Genomic DNA, 25,697 nt, shown 5'->3' on the forward strand with positions numbered 1-25,697 from the left:
CACTGAACATAATATATTTCATTCTATCTAATGCTGGCATTTTATCTAAATTATGGCAAAGATGTTGCTGAAGCAATAGCTCACAAATTCCAGGAATAAATTACATTTTATAGAGATAAAGACACTCTTAGGTTAAAACAATGACAAGATCAGGTTTCTTGCCAAAGTCTGTTTCAGTAATCTGATGTATTAAACTTAGAGAAACATTTGATTTCAAATGTCCTCCTTGTAGTAGGGGATTTAGGGTATTAGTGAGTGGTGACAAAGTGGCTGCTTCTCTCTCCTGAAGAAAAAGTAAGAAATAGGTTGGACAGATATTGTATAAATAATTCAATCCATTCATAATCTGTAGATACTTGCAACAAAGCCTGGTAATATTTCAAGAAAATTGTAATAGAATCCCAGAAAAACCAGGAAGAAGAAATCTTTACTCTAGAGACTGGCTTAAAGTAATTGGGCATTTTTCCAGCTTGAAAAAAAAAATCATCGTTAACATTTTCATTTGTCTATTGCCACTTTTATTTTAAGTTAACCATAATTCATTTAATGACTATTGGGTCAGGAAAGAAAATCCAACATTTCCAGAATTCCAAATCAGAAAATCCATTCAAAAGATGGCCAAGTGAACTGAGGTGTCAGACTTAGTCACATCAACTTAATTTAACACATTCATTAAGAGTTTTATAGATACAATTCTTAGAGCTATACCCTGAGGAGATAGAATGAAAGAAAATAACATACACCTTGCCCTCAAGGAGATTATTGAAAAAAGGAGGAAAATCATACCATTTATCTCTGGAGCTAGAGTTAGGACTAACATAAACAGTGGAAAGAACATCTGATTCAGAGGCAGATGACTTTTGATTGAATCCTGTATGTGATTTTATACCTGTATGTATTTGGGTATTTCATTTAATCTCTCTCAGTCTCAGTTTCTTTACATGTAAAATAGCTAGATTGGGCTTGATGACTTCTAAGGTCCCATCTGGCATTAGAACTATGATCTTATGTTTTGAGGTCCCTTCTACATGTTTATATAAAAAAAAAAAAAAAAAAAAAAAAAAAGTTTTAAATAAATTATAAGTGATATGTGTGTGTTCAAACCTTCAAAAAAACAGATTTAATACTTGTAAAAGCTTTTATTATAATAATGGATTAAGATTACCTTAATTTGACAGTAAAAATAATTTACTCATAAAAATAGAGCATAAGGATATGGATAATGGTACCATGTATAAAATTCAGCATTCATTTTTTAAATATTTTTATGGATTAATTAATGAATCAGAGAATTAAATGAATTGCCCATATTAAAAATAAATAGTAATGGTCATATTGGAGGCTGAACTTCCAAACTTCCAACTTCCAAATCTATCCCCCATCATCTTTCTTGAAGTTTATAAGTTAACAGGATATAATGGATAGAATGTTAAACATGAGTTTAAGTTCTCCCTCAAATGCTTACACTCTGTATGAGTCTGGGCAAATCACTTAGCTTCTGTTTGCCTCAGTTTTCTTATCTGTAAAATGAAGATAATAGCTTCTTCTTCCCAGAGTTATTTTGAGGATAAAATATTATTTGTAAAGTACTTTGTAAAACTTAAGTAGTTATATTAATATTATTGCTATGGTTGTTATTATTGTTTTTATTATCCTTATGCAACATAAAGATCATGATTTTAGCCATCTTTTTTCTTTTTCTTCCTCTCCTTTTCTTCTTCCTTCCCCACAAAAAAAAAAAAGAAAGAAAAAAAAAGACAGCCACTTTATTTTAATTTGTTATTTAAAGTTCTCTAATAGAAACATTATCTAGAATTAAGGTAAAGAAACAATAACCCATACTGCTCATGGATTCCTTTGCATCCTTACATGAGATTAAAATGGCAACAGAAAGAAAAGGACACAAGGATAATAATCAATATGGAGGGATGATAGCAGATGGGAAGAAATAAGGAGAGAACAGGGGAAGTTCAATTCTTGGAGGTATGAAGAAAAAGAAAACAACAACTATGATGACTACTACTACAACAACAAGACAATAATAAAATCAAATCAAAACTCAGTCATTGCATAGTTAGATCCAAAAATTTTTATATATAGTATACATATCATTGTATAGGAAGAGTGACAGGTGATGCATGGTGAATGATTTTGAAACAATATGTTTTATTAAGGAAAACTGAATTTCAATATTATTTGTATATTTTTAAAAATATCAGTAAGTTTTAAATTATTATATAACCACTTCTGAGAGCTGAGTCCCACATTTACCTAATTACAAAGTGTTATAATCATTATGCAAATAATTATGTTTCAGATTAATTTTGTTGTCAGCTTTATTATAGCAGTAAAGTCTATATATTTGTTCATTCCTCTTGGATACTGTTTGAAATCAGTATCAGAATCACATGAAAGCAGACTCTTAGAAAGAAGTAATGTACTCTAGAATCTGAAAGCTAAAGCTTTCCATTAAGACTATCAGTGCTGTTGTTTATTTTCTTTAGGACAGTGGACAAAGAAAGCTATTTTTTGTATTCTGGTGACTGTATCTGTACCTTGCTCACCCAGATCTAATTATTGTTCTGGTACTCCTCAGTGTCAGGCAAGACAATATTGTCTAAGAGACAGTCAGCATGGTGTAAAAGATAGAAATTTGGATTCAGAGTCAAGAATATCTGTTTCAATCTTAATTCAGACACTTATCCTTATGATTTTTAACAAATCAGTTGACTTCTGTCAATCTCAATTTCCTCTTCTCCAAAATGTGGAGGAAAAGACTTAACCTCTAAGGGACTTTTAAGCTACCAATCTGTGATCTTAGGTCTTATGATGCTACTTTCCTTACTTTTGTGGATTGTTTTGTATATTGCTGCCTTACCCCTCTTTCATAAATATTTATGCGTGTTTTTTTTTTTTTTGTGTGTGTGTGTGTGTGTGTGTTTGTGTATGAGAGAGAGAGAGAGAGAGAGAGAGAGAGAGAGAGAGAGAGAGAGAGAGAGAGAGAGAGAGAGAGAGAAAGGAAGAGGAGGAAGAGGAAAAGGAGGAAAAGGAGGAGGAGTAGGAGAGAGTAAAAAGAAATGGAGAGTTGAATCAACAAAAATTCAAAATGTTTTTTAAAACCTTTTTTTAAATATAAATTATTATAAACATATTGTTTGAAACAAATGGGTCTTTGACTAGAGATTGAAACATGCTAATTTTGTTCATTTAATTCACTTTGGATGAGACGTTCTTCATACTTGTATTTTGTTGTGAAAACACTTGATTTATATATAAAATGATTATAATCTTGACATCTGATGAATGGTTTGTAAAAATAATATTTTACTACTAAACATACATTTTACAACATGGATTGATTATATGTTGATTGCTTTCCTGGTTGTGTGTGTATGTGTGTGTCTAATTTTTTTCCCCTCGTATTGGTAGAAAATGCCACATTGTTTATTAGAATGAGCAGTGGTCTGGGAATTATGAAGTTTGAATCCAAATCCCAAATCTGTCATTAACCAGTTCTTTGATTTCTGATGAATAGCTTCATTTTTCTATGCCTTGGATTCTACCTCTGTGAAATGATAATGCTAGGCTAGATACTTAATAATTTCTAAGGATTCTGCCTTTTTATAGCATCCTTCTGTCCCATATATTATAGGGATTTGTTTTCTTATAGTCCTTCCTTTTACATTCTAGTATGAAGCCATCCACTTTTGGCGACCTTCCCTGAAGTATACTTGGAATACAAATTTCCTCAAATGTAAAAAAAATAAAAACTGTAGGAAATGATGATTTTTGCTTATGTGGTCTCCTTAATCCCATGAAATATGAATATGAACCTTTCAACCAAATGTATATCTACATTTAATGTGCCACCTAAGCACAAGCCAATTAACAATTCAGACAAGCCATTTTCATCAAATACTGATGCTATTCTCCTCAGTCTTTAGAGATTCTGTTTTCCAATTGTACTGGGATTCATGAAGCATTTCCACAAATCTATATGGTTTCTCTAAGCATACAAAAATGAATATGCTGACCTGCCTCTGAGCCATAATGAGCTACTAGAGAAAGGTGATTAGAAGTTTGGCAACCAGACTTCAACAACTAGATCACTTTTTCCCTCACTGAATTCTCTTTTGTAGGTTTATTTTGACTGTCATTATGATCCATCACCTGGACAAACAAATTGCTTGTTAAATCATAGCGAACAAGTCAAACATGACAAAGTATAGGTTGGTTTTTTTTTTGTTGCTGTTGTTGTTTTTCTCAATTCAATTTGGCCTATCAAGGTTTTTCCTGTCACAAAGACCACTATTCTTCCAGTGTTGTTGTGAATCATGAAACAGAACACACTCCAGAGAAATTGAAAAAAACAAAACAAAAAACAAAAACAAACAAACAAACAAACAAAACTTCAAAGGGCAACAGAAAAGCAGATCATAGGATGGTCAGGTTGCAAAACATCAAAAATAAACAATTTAAAATGAGACACTTAAGGATTGCATCAGAATTATGGAAATGAGAAACTGGATGAGCTGGTCAAAAGGAAATCCTAATTGTGCCATTAGTATGCTCTTGATGTAAAAAGAAATCAAAGAAAGGTTCAATCCATTGGTTAGACACTACACAGGGGACATGGACAAAAATCATATATGATGGGTAGCCTTGTGATCTGCATCAATAAAGTGGATATAAGTGAGATTACAGGACCTTTTGAGTATCTAAGATACACATATATACACAATATAATGTACACATGACATATATGACTAAATGTAAGCATATATTGATATATCAACATGGATATATGAATGTAAATACATGAATGGTTAGATAGATAAATATATTCTCTAAGATCAATTAATTCTTTGAATATTTGTCAATCCTTGTAGATAGAGAAAAAAATTAAAAATAATGTATGAAGCTTTTTTTTCCCCCATCTCACAGAGAAGTTTATAAACTGGAATAATAATTCATTGCCTGTTTAAGAAGCAGAAGCATTTTTGATCACTACTTCTATAAGAAGTTTTTTAACTGAATAGAAGGGGAAATATTTTGCCTTTTCTATGTATGAGCTTGAAATAAATGACTCTTAGATCAGTTTTTCCCTCATTCCTGTTATTTGAAGACTGAAGAACTGATGTTACAATTCCCCTATTAGACATTCCCCCTTTTTCACACAATGAACTTCTGATATGTTTAGAACAATGATAATTTGTGTCATATCTTACTTTCTCTAACCTACATTGAAGAATACAACCTAAATCAACTTGCAGACATCGGATTACTGCCTATTTCTGCAAACATGAATATTTCACTATCTGTCAGTTACCTAGTTTCAAACTCATTTATCCCATATGTATTTATTGAATACGTACTATAGATAATGCACCATTCTTGGCAATGTATTTAGTACATTGTTAAATGGTAAAAAATAAATAATGCTGAAATAATTCCTGCCAACTTAAGTAACGGGTAGGATAACCAAGTTGTCATTTCATATTAGTAGAGAAAGCTCTGATTTAGAGTCAGAAGAACTGGGTTCAAGGCCCACCACTCATAATCATCACTGTTGTGTGTTACTTTGATCTCATCACAACAACCCTTTTTAGTTTTCGTTTTCGTTTTAGTTTTCTCTTCTAGAAAATGAAGTGGTGAGAAAAATGGCTTTGGAGGTCCCTTCTCATTCCAGATCTAAAATACTATAAACTTTAGTAAAGCCAGTTCTTCTCATAACAGGATTTGTCTCCCATAAAGGAGCCTTTACACCTAAGATGATCAGGAAACCCAGGACCAATAGATTTTGAGAGCCCCAGAAAACAGTAGCTAGTAGTATACAGGCTTAGAACTCTCAATAAGAAGTGGGTGATACAGGTGTTAGAGCTCCATCCTGGTATCTGGAGAAACTGAGCTCAAATCTGATCTTAGATACTTCCTAGCTGTGTGATCCTGAGCAAATCATTTAAACTCCCTTTGCTTCAGTAAAATGGAGATAAGAACAACACCTCTCTTCCATGGTTGTTGTGAGGATCAAATGGGATAGTATTTATAAAACACTTAGAATAGTGCCTGGCATATGATAAATGCTAAATACATGCTTTCAATTATTATTAACATTAATACTATTATTAGACGTCAAAGTGACATTCTGAAGATGCCGGACTTTGAATTTCATGGATCCAGAGTGGTCTAAGTATGGGAGATGGATATCAAGACAAGAATAGTAGGTATCAAATTAAGACCAATCAGGATTGGACACTCTCTAAAAGTTCAATGGGAGGGCAGAGAGGAACAGAACCTGGCATTAGCACAAAATCCCAGCTCAAGTATTAAGGCTGAAAAGATAATTAAATCAAAGGAAAAAACTCCTAAATATTAACAGTTCTTGTAAATCTAATTCTACAACTGCAAACAGACTTTTAAAAAAGAAATAGATTTTTCTACAAGACCACAAATAATTAGAATCATTGAAGCGAGAAATAAAAAAAAAAAAAAAAAAATGCAATAAACACTCTTGAAGAAAGAAGTAGGACAGTAAGTAGCTTTACAGAGAGTGGCAAATTTTACTCAATTAATGAAATCCCTGAAAACTAAAATAGAACTGCTATCACCAAGAAACATTCTCATAAAATCAAAAGGTTGGGAAAAAAAAAAGAAAAAGAAAATTATATATATATATATATATATATATATATATATATTTTAAAAAATAACCTGGGATGTAGGTCAGGAACAAATAATGTAATCACTGGGCTTTTTGGAGGGGAAATACATTCATGATAACATAGTTAGCTACTAAAAACAATAGAAGATTTTAAAATACAATATTCCAAAAGCCAAACAAGATAGATCTGCAACTGAGAATAACTTCCCTTCAAAAGCTGAGTATAAATCTAAAGGAGGAAATCATGGGTTTTTAATGAAATAGAGCACTTTTAAGCATTTCTAATGAAAAGATCAGAGCTAAGTAAGGACTTTGAAATAAAAATCCATACATCCAGAGAAACCTAGAAAGGTAAATTTATTTGAACACAATTAGAAAAAGCTGCATGTTGTTATAATGCTAGTCTTCTAATAAAAAAAGAGCTGTGTCCCTTTAAGAACCATAATTTATACCAAGGTTATGATTTAAAAAGAAAATCATAAGTTCTAAGGTAGAGAAGTTCTCATCTGAGGTTCTGAATATGATAAAGAAAGAGGATGATTAAAGCACAAAGATAGCAGGACAAAGATACTAGTATGGAAAGGGGACTTCGGATTGGGACTTGCTTTCTCTCTTAAGTGAGGTATGTGAGAAGACAATAGAGAGAGGAGGAAGAACGGTTAGGAGATGGTAGGGTTTACTGAGATCTAAAGTAGAATAAGGAGTTTAAATACACAAACAAAAAATAGTTTAGATTTACCAATAGAAAAACAAGTGAGGACTAGTGAGAAAAGTGAAGCCAATCAAATTTTCTAATCCTGATGTGGTGATTAAAAGAGAATGGGATATACAACTTGAATATAAGGAGGTGGTTTAGATGGCTATTATGCAATAACTGAACAAGCTTCAGTCTTAATGAAAGAGACTCTGAAAAAATACTGTGTAGAATAAATTGAGGCAGAACAAAGTAAGCAGAGCCAAGAGAACAATTTATATAAGAATAACAACACTGAGGAAAAAAAAAAAATAAAACTTTTGAAAAACTGAAGAACTCTAATCATAAAGTAATGTTTAATCATATCTTCAAAGAACATGTTACCCACTTCTGACAAAGAGATGTTGTAAACAAGTAGACATACATATTTTGATGTCTACAAAAAATTAAATCTATACTAGTCATGTATAGATTTGTTTTTCTTAATTGTGCTTTGTTAAAATGCTACTTCTCCTCCCTCTCTCCTGTTTTTGATTATGACTTAGAGGCAGGGAGGGAAATTAACAATCATCATGTCAAAAAAAAAAAGATAAAGCTATTATTTAAAAAAGGAATAATTTAAATGCAAGAAAACAATTGAAGGAAGTTCAGACAAGTAGGACAGTTTGGAAACTAATGTGTAGAATTCAGCATATACTTTTTTAAAAAAGTGAGTGAAAGGATATGTAGATTTATGATTTCATATACAATCATCTTTTACGTAGAGGAGTGTTTTTAGGGTGTTTAAGTGTAGAATTTAAAAAAAAATAGAATAGAATGAGCAAAGGCATGAGGAATATATTCAGGAATCAATGAGTGGTTTATTTTGTTGAAAATATAGAATTAAAAAAAATTAAAAATAAAATAACACAGTAAGTGATTCCTAAAACATATCTAAGGATAAATAGGTGAACTGATAAAGGCAGTTATATAAGTGACCTTTTGAAAGTTCCTTTGTCTAATTACTGAAAAAAAAGTTTTATTATCTGACTTCTGCTTGGTTTCCTTTATCTTTGTTCTGTCTTCAATGGGATGCCATCTAAACACAGTTGATTCAACATTTAGTAACTGCTTGAGGCAGAGATTAACTGGACAGTCAAGGTGCAATTAAAACTACAACTTCAGGGAATGAGAAATAATGGGATTTAGAAATTAGGAAGTATGCTAATGGTGCCACTTTCAAAGGGAGAGTTTTTTGTTTAGCTGAGGTGTTCCTATGCAGCTCCCTTGGGGGGAGATGAGAACTCTGAATTAGAAGTAATAGCTCAAAAAGAGCTTTTTTTTACAGGACATATGGAAATCTAATGTGGACACTAAGAGAAAACTGTAAATCAACCATATGTGAACATGACAAACAGGCATAATTACAAGTAATTAACTTTTATTCATTTCATCACATCTGGAATTAACTTACTTGTTATAAAAATTTCATGAGTAAACCTCATTTTCCTCATTTTCATCAGTATTATCCACTGAGAGAATAATATTTGAGAATGATATGTGTTTATATATATCTTTCTACATTACAACAGAAATTTATAAAGGATGAGTAGTAGAGAGGATGTTATCTCAGAAAGTGGCCAAAACAAGTAAGGGATAAATGAATAGTCCATGTACTACATTGGTATCCTTATGTAATGCCAAAGAAACTGAGGCAAAATAGAGATTAGAGAGTTTTTAATATTTTATTTAAGAGGGAGAGATTGTGCTGGGGGGGCATGTTGCCCCCAGGGCAGCAAATGTTAGTTCTCAATAACATATATATGGTTCTAAGCTTGGGTAAATACAGAAAGGCAGGGGGAGAGGGGGTATGTGGAGTCCAAACTCTGGTGAGCAGGAATCTCCAGGCAGGGACCATCAATCCGGTTCTGACAGCTTGGGGGTAGGACCAAAAATTCTTACAAATTGGGAGAACTTAGGAGATGTCTCACTACAGCCAGGAAGTCTGAAACTTAGATATATAGACAATGCCAATTAGGTATCTGAGATAAGACATCTGGAGTCTTATCTTTTGCAATACCAGATCTCCACAGCCCTAATTATCTCAGTTCTAATAAGTAGAAAAAGGGGGTTGCAACCAGGGGAATTGAGGCAGAACAATTCAAGGAACCTGAGGCAGAAGAATTTAGGGAAACTGAAGCAGGACAATTAGGGAAACTGAGGCAGAACAATTAGGGAAACTGAGGCAAGACAATTAAGGGAAAATGTGGCACAACACTTAAAATGTCAAGATGAAATAAAGGTTTTCAACACTTCAGTGGGATTGTGGGGTGGGGAAAGGGGGAACTTTGGCAAGAAAATTGGCAAGAATTTTGTGGTATTTGTATTATATATTGGTTCCAATATTTATCATTGGAGGTGATAATCACATATCCATTTTAATTTTTGATAATATGTATACATGTATATATACATACACATCAATTTTTATATGTAAATCAATAAGCACATGTGCAAAAATTTGTTTCATGTTTATACACTGGGGACACACTCCTCCTTTGCCTTTCCTTCATTCTTCCTAGTATCTACACAGATTTTTAGATCTTTGGAGAAGCTCAGCAAAAAAGTGACATGGCTACTCCTACCACTAAGATGAACTTGGAGTAATCAATCTTCCATTGTGAGACAGGACCACAAATTCTCTATCATTATACCTTAAATTTCTCCAGGCCTTATTATTTGATATGAAATTATGCCCTTTCCATTACTGGGTACTGTCATCTGAGTAGATAAACTCATAGGACTTCTAGGCCTTTCACTGAACCAGAAGCAGAGCTCTATTATTTATATCATTTGTCCTAATTTGAGGATGAGCTCTTTCACAGCAAGAATTGCTTCATTTTTTCCCCAATTTATAATTCCAATTCCAGTGCTTGATACAGGGAGGACTTGATACATAATTCTTAATAATTTTTTTAATTAATTAATTCATTCATTCATATAGGCATCTGCTTCATATATATATATATATGTATATATATATATAAATATATATATGCGCTGAATAAAATCTTTGAATCCCCATTTTGTGAAATGGATAGCAACAATAAGAAATTCAATATAGAGAATTTATATCATGTCCTGCCACTCTTCCCAGCATTTCTATTTTTGTGAGTGGTTAGAGTATTGAAATTGACAAATGTTTCAAAGAAGAGATATCTTGTCAATAATTGCTTGTTTATGGGAACAAAGATAATAAGGCTAATAAAGATGCAGTAAAAATATCTATACATGATAGCAACTGAGTTCTTGTCATGTCCACTGAAGTTTCTTGGGAAAATGGGGAGAAGTAAGCATCAGAAATCTATTTATACAATACTAGAGCAGGTCAGGCAAATTCTCCCTGTCCAACCAAGTAACTTGGGTAATTTTTTTTTTTTTTTTTTTTAGGAATTACTAGACCTTGCTGCTTCCTTAAGAGTTAAATTCAATACTTCCCTTCCTCTGTCCATAGCCTACTCTGGAATAGTTTTTTTTTGTTGTTGTTGTTGTTGTGTTTTTTTTTTTTTTTTAATTATAGGGTAATCTCTAGACTAATAGAAAAAACATGCTTTCTAAGCTGATGCACACAGAAAAGGTAAGTAGTTTGACCATTCACTGAAAACAGAAAGACTGAAGAGTCACAAGAAAAGAACTCTGGATCTAGAATAAGAAGGCTTAGGCTTTATGCTAAGCAATCAAGTTAATAGAAGAAACTTCCATAAAAACTGTCTATATTGTATCTTTAAAGTAACTATCCCTCTTTAGAAGCTAATTAATGCTTATTGATTACATGAAGTTGGTCCTTTAATCATTGGTAGTGAAGAATGAGTGTGGGGAATTATACTAAAATGAGAGATCAAGTCTGTTTATATGTAACTATTTATATTTCAATTATTCAGTTTATTTATTTATTTTTGCTGAAGCAATTGGGGTTAAGTGACTTGCCCGGGGTCACACAGTTAGGAAGTTTTAGGTGTATGAGGTCAGATTTGAACTCAGGTCCTCCTGACTTCAGGCCTGGTGCTCTATCACTCTGCCACCTCGATACTCCTATTCACTTTATTTTTGAATGATAAATGACAATTAAGTAGATTGAATTATCAAAGATTTCTTTCAAAAAGATATGTCATCAGGATTCAAATTCAGTTTGATTTCCTATATGTCATAATATAAGAAACAAAGAAACTGCACAACAGAATACCATATATTAAGTGATTAATAAGTGCTAATTGATTGATAATTGTTAGATAACAAATCGAAGTATCAATAAGACTTGGATTCAAATCCCATCTCCAATACATACAGACTAAATTCTTGGCAAATCATATAAGCATTTTCATGCTATTCTCAAATTTTATAAAATGTAAAGTAATTTAGGTATATCTTTATTCACTGATAGAGGGAATTTCCTCACGGGAATTCCCTACAACAGTGGATTAAATTTTAACTAATGAAATTACAAATCTAGATCAAAGTGAGAAAATGTTTTCTGTGATATTTAATTTTCAGAATAAGGATCCATTTTCCTCTTAAAATGATATTAAGTATTGTCTGTGTCTGACAAAGGACATAAATCTAGAACTGGAGGTATTAACAGATGGGGAAAATGAGGTCCATGGAAGTTGTGACTTGTCCCTTGTCATTCAGGTCTTCTGATTTCAATGGCACTATTCTTTCAACTGTACTATGTGCAGTACTGCTTTAGTAATTAGTGTTATAATCAATTTTATTCTCAAACAAAATAAAATATGTTCAAAACTTGTAAACTAAAATTGAAGCCAATAATACTTAACATAAAAATGAAACATTGAACTAATCAAAACAGACCTAAGAGGCTACCTAGTCCACCTTCTTTAAACTAAATAAATAAAATTGAGGTCTCAGAGGAGGTAATTTTCCTAATGTCCCACAAGTTGGTATTGATTGAAGTAGGAACTGAATCCATGTTTTCTGACACTGTATTAAGTGAATTTCTTTCCATGATATGCCCTAGTAATGTTATTAACTGGGTACCAATATAAACTCTGAAATCAAGAACCATAATATCTAAAATTCTCAAATTCTCATCTTCCTCAGTGACTAAGCACATGGCTCCTTTGAAACAGAGTAGGCCCATATTCAATGAATCAACCTTTAATAAAGTACATACTATATTCTCCACACCAGGTATATCAAGGCAAAAAGTAAAACAAATCTCTCCTATGAAGAGAATTAATGGGTAAAAAATAAATACTTACAAAACATATATATATATATACATATACATATATATATATATACAATTATATATAATTAATATAATAACAATGTTGGATAAAAAATGAATCATTGAAGGGGATGATCTTGGGAAGAAGGTATAGGTCAAAAAATTTCAAACTCTCCAGATTTCCCTCCCAAATAGAACAAATTTGTACTGCAGGATGAACATGGACTAGAGTTGGGGCAAAGCAAGGGTCCTCATGGGATAACTCAAGAAGACCCAAAGAAAGACCCTAGGATGAGGATTAACCAATATGAAGTATAAACACTCCAGGCTAGCTCCAGAGAAACAGCAAGTGGGGGAAAAGTGGGGCTAGCTGGGTTTGACTAGAGCCTCAGCCTGCACCACAGAAACTTTCATCTCCCTGATTGCCTAGGGAATTCAGAGTGATAGTCTGAGAAGACAAAGGAAACTTCTGCTGATTAGAAGCACCAGGTCCAGTGGTGCTGCAGAGACTGGACCCTAGGCTAGAAGGAACCAGCATACCTGTGAATGTAGAAGTTGGATAGGAACACTGCTGGCTGGGGCCGTTTGCAGAAGAGGGGAGTCTTTGGTTTGGCGTTCCAGGTCATAGAGGACAGCTGAAGGGAAGGTATGAGCACCATCTCCCACAACCCAAGATTAGAGGTACTTACATTAATACTTCTTATAAAAAAAAAAAAAAAAAAAAAAAAGAAACTTACCATAGAAATGTATTATGGGAATAGGGAAGACTGGGGTTCATTTTCAAAAGAGAATAGTGAAGTAAAAAAAAACCTCTTCTATTCCAAAGAGTAATTTAAATGGCTACCTAGCCAGAAAGAATTTAGCGAAGAAATCAAAAAAAACTTTAAATATCAAGTAAGACAATTGAGAAAATACTAAAAACAAAAATTAAATAAAAGCCATCCAAGAAAAACAAGATAAAAAAAGTTAAACAAATAGAAAAGAAGACACAGATAATTAAAGAAAAAATATTTTTGAAAATTAAAATTGGGCAAAGGGAAGCCAGTGAAGCTAGCTATAAGAAACCAAGAAATAACAAAATAAAATCTAAAGAATGAAAAGAAGGAACAGACTATGAAACATATCAAAAAACATATAAAGAATAGAAAATATAAGAATAATTAGATTGCATGCATGCCGTAATCAAAAAAACAAAACAAAACAAAAACAAAACAAAACAAAAAACAAAACAAAACAAAAAAAAAAAAAAAACAACAAAAAAAAAACCTTGACACAAAAATGTAAGCAATAATAAAGAAAATTACCCTGGAGGTATAGAACAAGAGGGGAAAGTAGAAATTGAAAAAAAAGAAAATGCACCAATCACAACTTCAAAGAGATCCTTTGTGGAAAACACATAGAAATATTATTACCCTGTGAATGAATCCAGAGCAATTTGGAACTATGTTTAAAAAGTTCAAACTGTGCATACTCTTTGATCCAGCAGTGTATCTATTGGGCCTATATCCCAAAGAGATCCTTAAGGAAGGAAAGGGAATCATGTGTGCAAAAATGTTTGTAGCAGCCTTTTTCATAGTGGCAAGAAACTGGAAACTGAGTGGATGCCCATTAGTTGGAGAATGGCTTAAAAAATTATGGTATATGAATGCTATGGAGTACTATTGTTCTTTAAGAATTGACCAGTTGAAAGATTTCAGAAAGGCATAAAGAGACTTACATGAACTGATGCTAAGTGAAATGTGAAGAACCAGGAGATCATTGTACACAGCAACATTAATATTATAGGACGATCAATTCTGATGAACATGACTCCAACAATGAGGTGACTGATGCCAGTTCCAAAGCTCTTGTGATGAAGAGAGCCATCTACACCCAGATAGGACAGTGGGAAGTGAATGTGTATCACAACATAACATTCTCATTCTTTTTGTGGTTGTTCACTTACAATTTGTTTTTTTAATCATTTATTTTCCTTTTTGATCTGATTTTTCTTGTGCAGCAAGAGAATTGTATAATACATATTGGATTTAACATATATTTTAACACGGATAACATATATTGGATTGCTTACCATCTATGAGAGGGGGTGGCAGGAAGGAGGGGGAAATCTGAAACACAAAGCTATACAGGGGTCAATGTTGAAAAATTATCCATGCATATGTTTTAAAAATAAAAAGCTTAAAAAAAAAAAAGAGAGAGAGAGAGAGAGAAAGACATATTATTGCCAAAGTCTGAAACCCCCAGATCAAAGAGAACATTTTGCAAGGAACAAAGAAAACAAAACAAAACAAAATTCAAATATACTGGAGCTAATCAGTGTTAGGATTCTTAGAAGGTACTAATACAGTGGAATTGATAGAGACAATAATTATCTAATTTAGTGTGGTTCAGTATGATTGATCGGATTCTTCAAGGAGATTTTATGGGCCAGAATTTGAAACAAGGTACTAAGTGGAATTGATGAGATAATGATTCTCTAATTTACCTGTACTTAGTACTTACTATAATTCTACAAGATTCACTCTTTTAAGAGAGTATATATAAGGAGGAGCTGACAAGCCCACTAGAGAACAAGCCCACTCTTGGAGGTTGAGACAGATTCATTCCATTTTCAACTTTTGTGCTGACTTGAGGCTGAAGTACAAACCTTTAGATTCGGAGACATTGCAAGGGAGCTAAAGACAGAAGCTGGCAGAGGCAAAGTATTAGAGACAAGATCTAGAAGGCCTCCAGAAAACTAGTCAGGCCCCAAGTGAAGGAGATAAGATTTTGATAGAGACAATAAAGGATTTGGACTTTTAATACCTAGCTGCACTTGTGGTGATTACTGGCTGTGTCCAGAAGACCCCAAGAAACCTGCTCCCAAAGAACATTATATTTTAGAGAACAATATTATAAAAATCAGGACTAATCAGCAGCCATAATAAAAATCCACAGGTCCTAGAATAATATATGCTGAAATCAAAAGAACTAAGCCTGTGGCCAAAAATATCCTCTCTACAATATTGAATGAAAAAAAACAAAATGGACATTCCACGAAATTAAAGATTCTCAGGACTTTCTTTAAATTAAACTCAAACTTAATAGCAAATTTAACATATAAGAGCCAATATCAAAGATTACTATCAAGGAACTCAACATGGATACATTATTTATATATTATTCATGGAAACATATACCATATATTTTAGATTGACACCAGTAATTGTGTAGCTCAAAAGAAAGACTGGGGCAGAATTGAATATGTTGGGATTCTAAAAAGCAATACTGTCTAAGAAAAGGTAAAAATAGCAATTATGTTATATAAATGAGGTGCAGAAGAAGAACTAATACAGAGGTATTAGAGGCAAGAGGAAATTTTGTAGTAAGGAGGAGTAGTTCTGAACACCTACTCACATCAAGAATGGGTTAGGGGCAGCTGAATTCAGGAGGACCCAAGATCAAATCTGGTCTCAGACACTTAACACTTCTTAGGTGTGTGACCCTGGGCAAGTCACTTAACCCCAGCCTCAGGAAAAAAAGAATGGGTTAAATAGGGAATACTAAATATACATTCAATGAAACACCCTCCAAAATTTATAAAGAAAAATGAATGTGGGGGGAATAGGATTAGGTAGAGTATAGAATGTTGTATAGACATGACAATAGAAGCAGGTGTATAAATTAATGGGCAAGGGATAAAGGATAAGATGGGATATAGAAAGTTTTATAGAGTAATAGTAGTAGGACAAGGTGTGAACATAAATGGGAAAGGGATAAAGGAGAAAAGATGGCATAGAATAATAGTAGAGAAGGGTATTTCAATTAACAGGATTGAGATAAGGTATGTAGATTAATGGGAATGGGATAAAGAGGGAAAGGGTGGGGAGAGAAGATAAGGGAGGAATCCCTGGGTTGGAAGAGGTTAAGTAATAGTAAGACAAGTTAAGAATCAGAATTAAAGAATTTAAGAATTCCTGTTAACTTAAAGGAATATAAGAAATATTTCTTATTTCTTAAGAATAATAATACAAGATATATACAATATCTTATTGTATAAGAGATACAGGAATATAAGAGATATACACAAACACAACAGGAAGAATCAGGAGTAGAATTTATTAGAAAAAAAAGAAGGGCTAGTAATCATTGATCTTAGACAAAGTTCAATCAATCAAGAAAAAAATCAAAAGTCTATACTGTCAGCCATATTAACATTTTACATAAATGTTTAAATATGTATGTATGTGTGTGTGCATGGGTCTGTATGTGGGTATGAATATGTATATAAACATATATGTATATGTATGTGTGGATATGTTTGTGTATGTGTGTATGTGTGTGTATGTACTTAACTATAGCCTGCTTGAGGGAAGATGGTAGGGAAGAAGTGGGGAAGAAGAAAGTAAAAAGTATGCAGCAGAATAAATTAAGTATAAAGTAAAGTAAGAATAAAGTAAAAATGGGGAAAAGAATAAAGAAAAAGTATTTAGTTGGGAACAAAAGAATAACTTATAAGGAAGCCTAGAATAAATGGACACTCATAATTATGATTTCTTCTATTACAATATATGCCTTCTATTACAATACTTATTGAAATAGAAATTTATTCTTAGTTATTCTGATTCCTCCATGATGTTCTGCTGCAATATGACCATGATTCATTTTGTTTTATTTTCCTTTTCTGCCTTCCTTTTTTCTCTTCTCTTTTTTTTTCTTATGTTATATTTAGTCAATAAATAATTTTTTAAAAAAGAAATCTGTAGGGAAAACCAAACTGGCAGCTGAGGAAGGTTAGCAAAAACTTCATGTAGAAGGTTGTACTTAATTAGAGATTCAAAGACAGAGATGAGAAGTTATAACATTAAGGGAAAGCAAGATAATGTGTATAAAAGTCATGCAGATGGAACAATAGGGTGTCACATTTGAGGAAAAGAAGCAGAATAATTTGGTTTGAATATATATGTAAAAGGAAGTCAAGATATAATAAGCTTAGATGTTAGGTTGGAATAGGTTTGGATGGCTTTAATAATTAAAAATTTTTAAAAGGATTTTAATTTTATTTTGTTGTAATAAGGGAGTTTTTAAGGTGTAAAGGGCTAGAACTGAGCAGATGCACGTAACCGAGATAACCTAGCACTTAACTCCAATTACCAATTGAACAATTCTGTATTAACATGCTTGGAGGATGACCCTACTCAGCTCATTCTTTGGAGGTGAAGAGAGAGAAAGGAGGTATGGAGATTCCTATATCTAATCCCCAAAAGACCAAGAATAAAGACTTTTGTTTATCCTGACTTCAGCTGATTCTAAGATATCCAGGGTACTAACTTGGTCACTACATTAAGACAAAAAATCAGGTAGAAGATTGATTTTAAAAGGATAGAAAGTTAAGACAGGGATACCAACCATGAGGGTATTGAAACTGTATAGACAAGAAATAGTAAAGGCTTGATGTTCTCTGTGAACAGAGTGGAGAGTACATTATTTGTTATAGAGGTGGAATCAACATGACATTGTTGGTAACTGGCTATCTATATTAAGGAGAATGGAATGGAGGTTAACTCTGAAGTTGTGAATTCAGATAATTGGAAGGGTTGTGGTAGCCTCAAAAGAATTAGTTGAAAACTCAGGGTTTTTAGGGAAAAGATGATGTTTTGTTTTGGACTTGTTGAGTTTGAGGTTTCTGTGAGCATCCCAACTGAAAAAGTCTAATGCACACTTGCTGATAAGAAATAGAGGCCTTAAGGTCATCTGCATAGAACTGATAAATAAGCCTCTTTGTGTTTAATTAGAATCAGTTGAATTGAATTAAAACCATGCTAAAAAAAAAATTTTAGTTGTATAGGAGTAGAGTTTTTGATAAAAGAAAGCATAATCCAATTTTCCATCAAAGGGATGAGGGTGTTTCCCAAATTTCATCAACCTCTAGCAATTGTAACTGCATCTTGGAAACTGTTAACTCTCTAGGTAGGAACCTCTCACATTCCTTTTGATTCTTTCCTATGCAGTTAAAAATAAATTCTGACATATTACTTTTATTTGTATACACACTTCATCTTCCTATTAAAGTTATAAGTGTTTAGAAGGCAGGTATGTTGTGTTATAGTGCTTCAATAAACATTTGTTTGAATGAATTAATGAATGCAGCTTCTCATTACATAAATTTTGGATATTAATATCTGTTCTACAAAACTGTAGAATGTTATAGTATTAAATGAGATATTTTAAGTGATAGTATGTCCCTGATCCATTTAATTTATAGGCTAAGGTACCTGCAAATGATGATGGGTAGAGGGAATAGTGATAATGTCTATTTCAGAATAGTATTTCCCAACAATCAGTCACAGACAAGTTTAAAAGGGCAAAGCAAAGCAAAGAAGTTTTGTGTATTGCCTTCAAGAATGACCAGAACAGAGATGAAAACCAGATTTGTGGGCCAACTCAGTAAATCAGCAACATAAGGAACAAAATACATTAGATGGCATGTCTCAACTGGTCTGAGAGTGTTTGCAAAGATCCTACAAAAATTTTTTGAGCTCAGTTGTGGGGAAGCATTCTTAGGTTTTCAGATCAGGGCAGGTGTAATTGAATTGATTCAGCCTCCTTCATCTCCCCAATGGATCATTACTTGGATTAGCACTGACTTGTTCTCTAATAGATGTGTGGGTGCCAGGGCAGATCATGATCTATTAACAATGATATTGCTTGCAAATATAAAACATTATCATTATGATCTAGTTCCAGGTGAAATAAAAAAGAAGAATTTATGGCAACCTGAAAGACTCAGCAAACTGCCCATCTTGAGGCTATTTTCCCTGTAACAATTAATGTATATAATATTTGGTGGCTCTCAGTTCATCCACTATTCAAAAAGCAAAATTCTTAGTTTTTGAGTCATTGAATATTTAAAAGTTGTATATATTCATAGAGTCAGGAAAACATGATTTTTTTATTAATTGACTCCATGAAAGATATTAAAATAATCCACAAGTTCTTCCCTCTTTCAAATGAGGATGTAATAATGCATAAATGTGATAATACAAATGACAGTTCTAATTATTTTTCAACAGCAAATCAGCTAATTAACAAATATTTATTTACACTTTATATATAAAAGGCACTGTGCAAGGAATTGTGGAAAATATGAAAAAAAAAAAAAAAAAAGATTTCTACCCTCCAGGAGTTTACAATGTAGTTGGGGAAATGACTTAATATGTAAAAATTTAATTAAAGGACTACAAATATATAATAGATCAATAAAATAACTGATATATACATAGTACTTTAAAGTTTGCAAAGCTCTTTACATATGTTATTGAATTTTACCATCACAATAACTATGTGAGGTGGGTAGTTCAGGGATTTTTATCATCCTTATTCTATAGTAGAGGGAATTGAAGCTCAGAAAGATTATATAATCTAAGAACAGTTATACTTCTAATAAACAATTGATAAGAACTGAAATCAGTTCTCTCTTACTGCAGGATGAGCACTTTATCCTCTGTGTCATGAGGCCTCACACATATCAGGAGAGATAGCCTAAGTTAGGTATATACTATCAAATTAATAATATAGTCAATAAAAGCTAAAGGATTCCAGAGAAGGAAAAGGTTCCATGAAATGTAGTGATGTAGGAAATTTTGGCAGAAAAGAAATGATTTGAAATAGGTCTTAAGAGATGAACAGGGGGGCAGCTAGGTGGCGCAGTGGATAGAGTACCAGCCTTGAATTCAGGAGTACCTGAGTTCAAATCTGGTCTCAGACACTTAACACTTCCTAGCTGTGTGACCCTGGGCAAGTCACTTAACCCTAGCCGCAGAAAAAGGGGAAAAAAAAAAAAGAGAGAGAGAGAAAGAGAGAGAGAGAGAGAGAGAGAGAGAGAGAGAGAGAGAGAGAGAGAGAGAGAGAGAGAGAGAGAGATTAACAGGATTTGCATAGGAAAAAAAAAGGGAATTCCCCTTGGGCAAAATAGGATAAAGAAAAGAATAGAGGCATGATATCATAATATTGCATAAGGGGTTTTTGTAAAGACTGTGTGACATATTTGGATATGTTTGATATGTTTGACTATTACAATTGAAGAATGAAAATAATTGAAAAATCAGACTGAACAGGTAGACTGAAGCTAGATTATAAATGGCTTTGGATGCTAAAGTAAGAAGTTAGACTTTCTTCTATAAACAATGGGAAAATTCTACATTAATTAGCAAAATATAATGAAAATCACTAAACATTTTTATACTGAAGGTTTATATATGACTATAAAATCTTGATTCAGTCAATAGAGACCAACTACTACACAAATTATCTATAATTAACATTAATAAACCCTCTTATCATGTCTTCCATAGCTTTAAAAGTATGACTGCTACAACAAATAATAAATTAAAAATAATCACATTTCAAATTATTTTATTATTTATTAATTTGTTTATTCATATATTAATTTGACAAGATATTTGTTGAACATGTAATATGGCATTGTACTAGAAATCACAGGGTGTGCTGAATTCATTAGAGACCAGTTTTAAACAATAATTTATACTGAATTAGACTTACATTTTTTGGTAAGAAAATTAATGCTCTGCTAAGTTTTCCTAGTTGATTTTACCTCCACTATATTTCTTTTATCAGTTTCCTTCTGTTTACTCATACAGCCAGTGCCCTAATCCAGATAATCTCACCAGGATGATTTCAGTAGCTTCCTAATTGGTCTCACTGCATCACATTTCTCCACACTCCAATCCATTCTCAACACATCTGTCAAAGTCATTTTCCAAAACTTAGGTCTGACCATGTCACTCCCTTACTCAACAATTCCAGTGGATTGGTATTATCTCTAGGATCAAATAAAAATCTCTTCTATTTGCCATTTTAAGCTTTTCACAATCTGATTCCAAAGAGTCTTATAGTTTAATCTCCTTCACACAATCTCTATGTCTGTTTACTATACTTTACCCATGACACTTGTTATAGGAATTTTTTATTTTCTTTTTATTCTGCCCATAATTTTTAGTTAACATTAAAATTTTACATCACATATAATATAAAAATTGACTTAAAAATCTTAAGCATCTTAGATAAGAAGCATGAAATAGAATCTCAAATGTCTCAGATTCCTTGGAGACTTGGAAATCCTCCTCAATGAACCTGCTTGTGGATCTTCTAAATATAGTTTAATTTGTAACCTAACTTTGTTTACCTATAGTTTGTTTGATGAAATTTGTTTACTAAAGGGATGTATAAGATTATGATTTTGTTGAAGTTTGTTCAACTTTTATGACATTGAAGGAAGCATAAAATTTTGGATATATTTTTTATTTATTTTTATGACAAGAACAGTATGCAAGTTTGCATAAATGAAGTGTTTCTCTGTCATTCTGACATAATTTTGTCTATAAGAAGCCTTGTCAAAATCCTCATGATTGTTTAGGTTTTTCCTAAGGTCTGAACCTATGCTTCAACAAATTGGTAAAATCTAGATTTTTACCTCCCCAATTTTTGTTGTGATAAATATATACATTTGAAATATCTTCCCACTACATGAACTCAGAGAGGAGATATTTCTCCCCTAACACTCCATCTCCTACTTCTATGACTTCTGGATAAGCTATCTTCCCAGGCCTGAATGATTCTTTCCTTCCTTTTGATTCTTAGAATTCCAGGTTTTCTTGAAATATAAGCTGACTCATGAACCACATGAGGACTTTCTTCCCCCTCTTGATACTACCATCCTACATTCCACCATATCTTTGTATATATTTCATATATATTTACAATTGTTTCCCCCAATAGAACACAAAAGACAGGGATTGTTTAATTTTTTTGTGTCCTCAGGTCGCAGTTCAGCTCCTGAACATTATAGGCATTTAATAAATACTTATTGATTATTGAGTTATTTTCCTTAGGCCCTAGTTACTTTTAAATGTATTTGTCTCTTTTAGGTTTTTTCACTTGATTCTCTCAGTTGGGTGTCATATTTCTTAAATTTTCTTTTCATGATGTTAGTAAAAGGTACACTGTAGTATGTTCTCTGATTTATGACTTCATCAGTGGAAGACATTCTAAGTGGCAATAAACTCTTATTGGATTATTCCTCCATCAGTACAGATCAGCAATTTGTCTATAATTTACTCTTAAAAAAGCATCTGTGATTGGGACTTACCTAGGATCACACACCTAATATTTGTCAAAGGCAGTATTTGAACCTGGGTATTCTTCATTTCAAGGTTACACTACTAAAAACCCTCTTTGTGGCCTAACAAAATATATATGTGCTGAGGTGAAGCACAAGAATAAGGTCAGTATCACAACCCACAGAAGGATATTGAAAAACTTTCTTTGAATATCTGGACAGCTAGAGGCTATAAGTGCTCAGGCTGGAGGCAAGAAGCTCTCAGTTCAACTTCAGACTCAGATACTTCATAGTTAGGCAATCTTGGGTAAATCAGTTAATCTGTTTGTCTGTTTCCTCATCAATAAAAGGAGGATAATAATAACATCCACATCTTAGGGTTGTTGTAAGGATCAAATGAGTTAATAAAGTGCTTCATACAATGCCTGGTACATAGCAAGCACTATATAAATATTGGTTATTATTATTGCTGTATTTCTTTATGCTAAATCACAGAAATCATTAAAAATGGTATTTTACAACAAGGAGAAACATTAGAGTTCCATATAGTATACACCTGCTCCACAAGTTCTACACTGTTCTAAATGCCATAGGTTTACAAACTGAGGAAAAGAATTAATTGTGAAAATCCAGGGAAATCAAGTTATTTGCCATTGCTAAATGTGTTTATACAGGTATCCTTGAATTTAAATGACTTGTTTTATCATTCCTCTAGCTAGAGGATACATTGACAGGAATTAGTTTAGGTAATACAAAAGAGAGATAAATATATTTTCCCGGACTATTTAATTTAAATGAACAGGAAAAAAAAATCATTGTACAGAGTTATAGTTTCACATATAGTAAATAATGGGAATTGAACATATAGATTTATTTTTGTCAGTATTTACATTTATTAGGCCATGATTTTATTCATTGAACTAACTGTTAGGGTAATATTTCACTCCAAAATCTCTCCCTTGAGCTCTTCTCTCACATCTCCAAATGCCTCTCAGTCAACTCCACACAAAGAGCTTACTCCAAACCCTATAATAGGGTTTTTTCTATAATGGAAATGATCTAGTTTGTAGCCTCTCTGATGTCTATGTTACTCTGAATTGCAGTTCTCTTTTGAATAATTTCTGTTGCCTCTACCTTGCTATGCATGGCCAATAACTGTCAATTTATTTTGATTCTAGCTCCACAGTATATCCACTGCATCCTCTTCAGCTGGATGGTGAAAAAATGAGATGAAAGGCCAGAATTTGAATCCTGCCTCAGACACTTACTGGCAGTAGGACAACAAGTAAATTCCTTAATCTACAACAGTTTCCTAATTGTTTAAATGCCACCATCTTCATAGGATTTTTCAAATAGATAATATGGTAAAGTGCTTTGCAAATCTTAAAGCATTTATAATTTCCACTGTCATCACTCTATGTTAGGCCTTTATCACATCTCATTTGAACTAATGCCATCCTCTAACTGATCTCTCTGTTTGCAGTTTTCTCCATTTTCTAGTCTAGAAGTGGTGAACATCATCAGAAGATTGAATCTAGAACTTTCTTTTACCCATTTGACACTATACCTTATAATATTATAACTGGGTATATTCTGTAGAAATGCAGTCTTCCTAGAGGCAAGAAAAATTTATTATTAGTATATGCCTGTTGAATTGAATTGATATGAAATGTATATCTTTTTGTCCCCAACATCTTATAAGATCATTGAAGACAGAAATTATTATTGGTAATCTCTGTATCCCTTCTGCTTAGCAGAATGCATAGAAATGTGCCTTGAAATAGTAGGTATTTAATAAAAAAAATGTTTTTTAGATGAAATTGGGGCAAATTATTAATTTACAAACAAATTGACAAAGCTACTTTTCTCCTGTGTAGGCTATATATTATTGTCTTAATTGTATTTTATTATATATTGCTTATAAATGCATTAGATAGAAAAGAGTCATGTCTAGCAACCAGGAACCTTCTGGTAATAGTGCCATTAGAGGACCAATTCTTTTCTGGAAACAGAGTTTCTATGATTAGAGAATCAGTGCATAGACAACATCTTTTCCCTTTTTCATTCCCCCTCACTGTCATACAACCATTAAGAAACACAGATAATGTTATTATGTGGTTTAAGGACAACTGAATCCTGCAGAGAAGTGGAAAGAGTTCAGAATCCAACATCTGAAGCAATACAAGGGAAGTTCATGGATCTTAGAGAGATTTCCTCCCAATTTGAAGAGATCAATAAGGAGATAAGCCTTTCTTTAGATCTTTTGATTTCTCAACATAGAGAAGAGCTAATCCAATTCCAATTGATTAATGATGGACAGAACCAGCTACATCCAGAAAAGGAACACTGGGAAATGAATGTAAACTGTTATTTTTACCTTCTGAATCCAATTCTTCCTGTGCAACAAAAAATTCGGTTCTACACACATATATTATATCTAGAATATACTGTAATATATTTAACATATATAAGACTGTTTGCCATCTGGGGGAGGGGGTTGGGGGAGGAAGGGAAAAAATCTGAATAGAAGTAAGTGCAAGGGATAATGTTGTAAAAAATTACCCATGCATATGTACTGTCGAAAAATGTTATAATTATAAAATAAAATAAAAATTAAAAAAAAAAAAAGATCTTTTGATTTCTGCCTTAAAAAAAAATGACAAAACCAAACTCATCTACTGTTATGCCCTGAATAAAATTATTATAGTCCTCCCCATCTCTCTTTTTCTTGCCATTAGGACTGAAATAATTGAGTCAGGAAAAATCTTGAAGCTCTGGCCATTTTACATTCTATTGTATCATAAAATCCAGGTGCATTATCTTGATCCTTGCTAGGATAATTCCCCTTCTGTTTGAATATTGTCCCTGACCTAGTTGTCTTCTGCCTCAACCTTCTTATCTTGATCTTTATTCTGTCAGGACTAAGTTATGATCCTTTCCTGGAATTATGGCTTGTCCTCTCACCCAGTGTCTTTCCCCCCCTTATCTGATTGTATTT

General features: G+C 32.7%; 1 protein-coding gene across 3 annotated transcripts in view; it reads right to left on the reverse strand.

The window, feature by feature from the left end:
* Positions 1 to 25,697, reverse strand: part of LRP1B (LDL receptor related protein 1B) — a 2,473,587-nt gene that overhangs the window by 1,291,319 nt on the left and 1,156,571 nt on the right. The window lies entirely within an intron of this gene.

Source organism: Sminthopsis crassicaudata, chromosome 3 (genome assembly GCF_048593235.1).
Source record: "Sminthopsis crassicaudata isolate SCR6 chromosome 3, ASM4859323v1, whole genome shotgun sequence".
In the NCBI taxonomy this organism is placed as follows: domain Eukaryota; kingdom Metazoa; phylum Chordata; class Mammalia; order Dasyuromorphia; family Dasyuridae; genus Sminthopsis; species Sminthopsis crassicaudata.